Here is a 7,783-nt window from a genome sequence, read left to right as displayed (position 1 = left end):
CTGTATCTCTTTGTATTGGGTTTATTTTGGAAATTAACAAACACACAAACAAGAAATCCTCTCCTGCACATTCCTGATTAATAATCTATGGCTCCCCACAATGCCCACACACTGGTGGAAACGGAAACATTTGAGCACATCTACCAGCTGATTTGCCTTCATGATATCAGATGACTAGTTTTCCTGTTTCAACTGCACGGACAGGGTTTAGGTGTCATGAGGTCAGAGTGTATGGAATTTTTTTTTTTTAAACCAAGGGTAAACAGTGAAACCTGATAACTTATTCAGGGCATATGGCTCAAAAGCAGGCACTCACTAATGTGAGGCATATCGCGTTAATAAAGGTCCACACTAAGGGCAAATTTGGAGCAAAATCTTTCTGATTAACTGTAAAACCGAAATATGCCCAGCAGAGCTCAGAATCCTGCTGAGGAATTACAAACAGAGTAGGTTTGAAAAGTTGAACTGTAGGACACATGGGTCTGCTGGAGTCGTCCAAATGAATGGCCACAGCCAGGTTTTAAAACTGTTCAGCCCATCGGTCCTGTGGGAAGAACAGGAAGAGGGCAGAGGGTCAGAATGAGCAGGGTCTTTCTTCTTCCTCTCTCCCACCCTGCTCAAGGGCCTCACCATCCCAGCACAGCTTAATGGAGTCACGAGAAAAGGAAAAGAAGAACAGAGGAAAGAAAGAAAGATCCAGTCCCCAGGAGAGATCTCCCACTCCAACTTTGCTTTGGGTACACACTGTTGCCCAGGGAAATCCCTCTTCTTTTCTAGAAATGTCTGTGCTTTAAAAAAAATTATTTGAGAGGGAGAAAGAGAGAGAGAGAGAGAGAGAGAGAGAGTGTGTGTGTGTGTGTGTGTGTGTGTGTGTGTGTGTGTGTGTGTGTGAGCAGGGAGAGGGGCAGAGGGAGAGGGAATCCTTAAACAGACTCTATGCTGAATGCCGATCCCAACTCGGGGCTTGATCCTGGGACCCTGAGATCATGACCTGAGCTGAAATCCAGTTGGCAGCTTAACCAACTGAGCCACCCAGGTGCCCTTAAAATCCTCTCTGCGTTAAGGTCTAGTCCGGTGAGTCTGGATCATGATTCATGGCACTGTATCCAGATCAGACAACAGAAACCAGCTTGAGTTCTGGGTCCACCCCATGCTCACTCTATGACTTGAGCCCTTCTTCTCTCTAAATCTCACCTTTTTTGGCTGTGAAATGGAAATGGGACCAGTATCCTACTTCCCCTCCAGCTGCTGTAAGGATCACAGAAAATCACAGGACGTGGCATGGTCTCTGATGCGCAGTGAGTGCTGTGTCTAGGTTTTTATTGCATTATTGTTGCCATCGTTCTTATTTTGAATCGACTAACCAGTTATGGATATTTTTCTGTCTGGAACAGGAAATAGGCAGGAAAGGGGTTAGTCGTAGCAGGGCTCAGGCATGACACTAGGGCTTGGTATTTCAGTAGTCTCAGATGCCACCAGCTGTGCCAGGTCAGCCATTTAGTTCAGTTCAACAAATGCATTTTGAGAACCAGGGTACAGGTGAACACCACATTGTCCCAGCCTGACCAGCACTTGGCCTACCAGGGGAATTCCACAAACACGGCTGTCCAGTTAAAGTGACATCATGTGAAGTTGGAGACCAGCCCTCTAAATAAAAGACTGGCCTCTGAATCTGAATTAACAGACATAATGATCTTGATCCCTCTCCTCCCCCAAATATGTGTATATTGTATTTTAATGAAATAATTTCTGTTCAAAGTCCTTTGAAAATATTCTCTGCCAATTGATTTAAAATATATCTAGGCAAGAGTTGTGTCCTAGATATCCTTTAAGAAAAACATGGTTCGAAACATTTAAGTCCTATGAGGGACTGTACAGAGTTTGTCTGTTTGCATCCAAAGCATTTGTCTGTCACTGTGTAGACATGGTTGAATTATGGTTATTTAGCAATTTGGTATACAACCTCTGCTTCAACTTTCTTTTTTTTTTTTCTTCTGGTCATGAAAGGGTATTAAAGCCAGAAATGAAATGATGATGTGGGACCCCGCTCTGATCCTCCAACCAAGCTTCAGAATTCATTCTTATATTTGCAAAAGAGGATCTGTATCTTAGATATCTCGCAAAACCACTTGCCTTTGTTAGGCCAAAAAGAAAAACATCTTAGGATAGGTAAGCAGTCTGTTAAACTGAGAAGTTGAGCTAATTCATCAAGAATTATTTGGAAGAAAGATGTGGGCCCACACTACATTCTTGATGTCCTGTAAGTCAGGACTCCAGTGGCAGAGCTATGCTGGGCTCCGAGGAGGTCTCTTCCAGCAAATTTTCTTTCCCACTTGAAGTTGAATGTCCCTTGGTATCCTGGGGGTCATGGGGACATGGATGGATGCACGCAGGGGGACTGGAGCTGTTATCTGTAGGTGCATTTGGAGCTCTGCATTTATCTTTCTGCACCAATAAAAAGATGAACAAGGGGAACATGACCTTGACCTTTAATTTTCTTTCATTGTCAACAAAGTGACCCTCCGCCTGGGTGAGAAATTTAAAAAGTTGTTTAATTTCTGTGACTTTTACCATTCTGTTGAAAGAAAGAAAGAAAGAAAGAAAGAAAGAAAGAAAGAAAGAAAGAAAGAAAGAAAGAAAGAAAGAGGAAAGTAGGGAGGGAGGAGGGACAGAGGGGGGAGGAAGAGAAAAAAAAAGAGAGAAAGGAAAGAAAGAGATAGAAAGAAAGATAATTTTGAGAGTTAATATTAAAGTATTAAGTACCTGAAACAGTGTCTTCTATGGTCTCTCTGAGTTGTATGAGGAGCACTTTTAGAGAGATCTCTCTACACCAGCGAGCTTCTTTGCCTGTTTAGAGATGAGTAACCTCTGCTGCACCAAGCTCGTCTCTCTGGGCTGCCCTTACCCCATATTCAGGTCCCCATACAGGGACAGGGAGACAGGGATGCAGATGTTTGGCATATTCTTGAATTTCTAAGTTGTTCCTTAGAACTTCAAAGATTCTGTTGTCATAATTACAACTCTACCTAATCTTTATTTGATTTTGGGAAAAGAACACCCTCTTGTCCCCAAATAGTTTCCCAAATACTGTCATTAATGTTTTCAAATGAATCGCTGGCATCCAAGCCTTGGTGGCCTCAGGAGCAGAACCCTCCCCTGGAGCCCTGCCCTCCACCCATCCAGGCCCGCCAGACTCCCTTGGGCTCTTATGCCACAAGCTCTGTTTGCTTTGTGGATGACTTTTTCTTCCCCTAACTCCTTATTCCTCCAGCCAACTTCCACCCATCCCTCACATATCAGTTTTAACCTGGCTTTCCACAGGAAACCTTCACACCCCCCTCAACCAGGACCTGGGTGCTTTATCCATGCTGCTCTGGTTCCTGAAGGATGACTCCTAATGCACTTTATGCAATTGTTTTTCGAGTGCTTCATTCCTGCTCTGTGAGCTCAGGGACTACTTCCAGCTTACCATTATACTTTAGTGATTAGTGCCATATTGGCACATAATAAGTGCTCAGTAATCTTTGATGGGAGTAAAAGAGAGAGAAGACAAGAAGACACAGAGGAAAGAAGAGCTTGTGGCATAAGAGCCCAAGGGAGTCTGGCAAGGCTGGATGGGTGGAGGAAAGAAGAGAAGAGAAGAAGGGAGGGAAGGAAGATGAATAAGACAAGAAAGGCCAAAAGTGTGTCACTGTGGAGGCATTCTTAATTTGTCATTACCTGCCCCCCCACACACGTACGCATGTGCCTCTCTTCTCCGTTTTCTTCCCTCCTCTATGTTCTCCTCTTTACAGAAATACCAAAATTAAAACAAAGTTAAAATCATTGCTACCCCAGTTTGATCCTTTTTTTTTTTTTGGTCATTCTGGGCCCCCACAATTCAAGTATATTTCAAAGCCAGTTTGGTCAACAAGCATGAAGTATCATGTCTTTCCCACACACATCTCAATAAATGACAAGATATGTTTTATTAAAATATAATTTTGGGGGGCGCCTGGGTGACTCAGCCATTAAGCGTCCACCTTCGGCTCAGATCATGATCCCGGGGTCCTGGGATCAAGCCCCACATTGGGCTCCCTGCTCGGCGGGAAGCCTGCTTCTCCCTCTCCCACTCCCCCTGCTTGTGTTCCCTCTCTCGCTATGTCTCTCTCTCTCTCTGTCAAATAAATAAATAAAATCTTTAAAAAAAATAAATAAATACAATATAATTTTTCATTTAAGTTTTGAAAATCTTACAAAAGTTTTAAGTCATCAGATAATTCCATGTTGACAATGACATTGCAAAACTAATAAAAGAAAGTCACGAGAAATCATATTTTTTGAGCATGCAGGTGAAGATGAGGCACATCTTGGCAAAAATCTAGAGAAAATGTGGTCTTTGGATAGCCACTTTACTTATGATTTTATTTCATTAGTAGCTAATGCCTGAAATATCCATTTATTTGATAAAGTGATGTCTATCTTATTTAGTAAAAAGAAGCCTTGCTTATACCTAGGAGATATCCAAACTGGAAAAAAGTTGTGTTGAAACTCTTTAGGACATCTCCCATAGAATAAAAAGTCCCAAGCCATAGAGGGCTATAAGATGAGACACCACACAGTGTATGAATTAGATGTTTTTATTTTATTTTATTTTATTATTTTATTTTATTTTATTTTATTATTTTATTTTATTTTATTTTATTTATTTTTTAAGTAGGTCCATGCCCAGCTTGGAGCCCAACGCAGGGCTTGACCTCATGACAGTGAGATCAACATCTGAGCTGAGTTCAAGAGTTGGACACTTAGCCCACTGAGCCACCCAAGTGCCCCAACTGAGCCATCCAAGTGCCCCAGTGTATGAATTAGATAAAAATATTTCCAAGAAATTTTCCCTTGCTTTGGGTAAATTTCTCGTTTTGTGTGCAATCAAGAAAAGAAAGAAAGAAAGAAAGAAAGAAAGAAAGAAAGAAAGAAAGAAAGAAAGAAAGAAAGAAAGAAAGAAGGAAAAAGAAAGAAAGAAAGTACAATAGCAACACAGAGGAAAACGCTAGACATTTGCCTGTGCTCTTGTCTTCACCTTTTACTTCCTCACCTGAAGGAAGGTAGTACAGGGATGGCAGAGCTCCAAAGCAGGGCAAGAAATCGAGGGCAATGAAGATTCACTCATGACAGGGGATTTCGAAAGTTAGAATTACTAAATCTGGGCTGGAAAATAAAACAGATTTACTTCGGCACGAAAGATAGGTACTGGCCAGTAAAACTGATAGATCCTTATTACACTGTCCTGAAAGAGACTGTGCACTCAGCGTAGTTAATGCTAAAGAAATTTAAAGCAAGTTATAGAAAATACTTCTTCACCTGGTAGAATTCATTCTGAGGAATTTGCTGCCACAGACAGTCATGAAATCAATCACAAGCTGGATTTTTCAAAGGGGCAGGATAATGTATGACCCACTCTTCTGGCTAGCTGGGAAGGATAGAAGCAATCAATTCGCCTGCTTCTAGGAGATCACAGTTGATTACAAGAGGGGTCAGCAAAAAAATGTCCCCCGCACTTGATCAGGATAATTAAAAAGTGTTTGCCCATGTTCACATGTCCTAGAAGGAAATAGGAAATAGGATGTAGAGATCAAATGAGGTGATCCAATATGACTAATGTTTTTTGACAGGGACAGAGCATTAAACAACACAAAGATCAATTCCAGGAACTAATTATAGGTGTTCCCAAAATATTTTTTCATCAAAGCATTTTTTCTGGTAATATAAATATTACACAATGTTTTTGTTTTTTAATATGATTCTTTGACAAGTATTTTTGGAATACATCTACCAAACCTAAAAACACTTTTCATGACTTTTCTTTTTCCCAATGAAAAGTAGAGTTTAGTCAAAAGTTGTGAATGCACTGGAAATATGAACAAGACAATGCAAATTTTGATGTTGTCATGATGGTCAGTAATAAACTTCTTTGATAAAGTCAAGTTTAAATTCAGCATCTTGTTCTTTTGTAATCAGTATTTCACCTCTTTACCTTATTTTTCATGGAAATGTGTAGTCTCTAGGACATCACTTGGCACTACAGAGGATGCAGAAAAAGATTTCAATGATTTCACTCATATGTGGAATTTAGAAACAAATGAATAAAGAAAAAAAGAGACAAAACCAAAAAACAGACTCTTAACTATGGAGAACAAACTGATGGTTACTAGGGGCAGTGGGTGGGGTTAGGGGGAAAAGGAAAAGGGGGGATTAAAGAGCACACTTATCATGATGAGCACTGAGTAATGTACAGAATTGCTGAGTCACTACATGGCACTCCTGAAACTAATATAATACTGTATGTCGAAAAAAAAAAGAAGAAGAAACAGAGGCGCCTGGCTGGCTCAGGGCATAGAGCATGCGAATCTCAATCTCAGAGTTGTGAGTTCGAGCCACACGTTGTGTGTGGAGATTACTTAAAAATAAAATCTTTTAGGGTGCCTGTGTGGCTTAGTCAGTTAAATGTCTGCCTTTGGCTCAGGTCATGACCCCAGGGTCCTGGGATCAAGTCCCACATCAGGCTCCCTGCTCAGCAGGGAGTCTGCTTCTCTCTCTGCCCCTGCCCCCCAATGCACTCATGCATTCTCTCTCTCTCTCTCTCAAAAATAAATAAAATCTTAAAAAATAAAATAATAAAATCTTTAAAACAACACTGTACCTCTGGCATTCTAATTCATGAGCTTTAGAGAGAGACACTAAAAAAGGTATTTCAGATGTGGTTGGAGCCTTCATTTTTGTTTGGGCACAAAAGAATGACACTCAATCTATGAAAAAGGGAAATTTTGCTTTACAAAATTACAAAACAAAATCCTGGATGAGTCATCATAAAACCTAGTCTTTGACTTTCAATAGTGTCACAGTGCTGAGAAAGCATCGTTGTCTCCTCCTGAGAACCAGGAAGTGTTACCTACTTTAAGAGACAAGGGCCTTCCTAGTTTTCTTACCTATGTTAAAGAAAAAGCAAACGCAAAGATAAAAGGCCTCTGGAAGTTTTCCCATGATAAACCACCACAATTTGAAATCGTAGTTATAATCTGAACTTAAAGACATCTTTGTTTTCATAAGCATGTTTTATTAAAACATCATCCCGAATAAAGACTAAAAAAGATAAAAGTATAAATCCCTGTGTTAATGTCAGAAAATTTTTCTATCACTCTCCATGACACGGTGTTGGAAGCTCTATAAGGCATTCCTGAGTCAACTCATGGGACACTTCATTGCCACAAGCATTCATTGTGGAGGGGAAAATCTCTGGAGCCACACTACCTGGGATCCAGCCCTGGCCCTGCCTCTCATCAGCTGGGTTACCTTGGGAAAACCACTTCCCTCCCCTTGCCTCGACATCCTCATCTGATAAAATAGGTAGAACAATATAGCCTATTCCACAGGATTGTTGTAAATTTAAATCAATATCAAGTAAAAAAAAAAAAAAAAAAAAAAACAGAAAACAAAAACCTGCCTGGTATATATTAAGTGCTTAGAAGTTGTTATTTTCCTTCAATCCCCAGAAAGCCTGGGTTTTAAGGGAAGTCGTGTTTCCCCTGGGAGAGAGAGAGGGACAGCGGAGGTCATTTCCTGTCTTGTGGATTTGGGGGTAAGACCGCAAGAAGTTTCCATTGTTGTAATCCCTCCCTCTTCCGCTCCCAACCTTTCCTCTGCCCCCTCTCTTGCCAGATTTCTCCTTGAATTCTGCACTCTGCCACCAGCTAGGTGTTCTCCCTCCCCTCAGTCCCTCCATCAGCTCTTCCCTCAGCCTGCGATA

Source organism: Eumetopias jubatus, unplaced genomic scaffold (genome assembly GCF_037043125.1).
Source record: "Eumetopias jubatus isolate StellerSeaLion01/CBP00866 unplaced genomic scaffold, mEumJub1_p1.0 scaffold_7, whole genome shotgun sequence".
In the NCBI taxonomy this organism is placed as follows: Eukaryota; Metazoa; Chordata; class Mammalia; order Carnivora; family Otariidae; genus Eumetopias; species Eumetopias jubatus.
Note: the sequence above shows the minus strand (reverse complement) of the source record.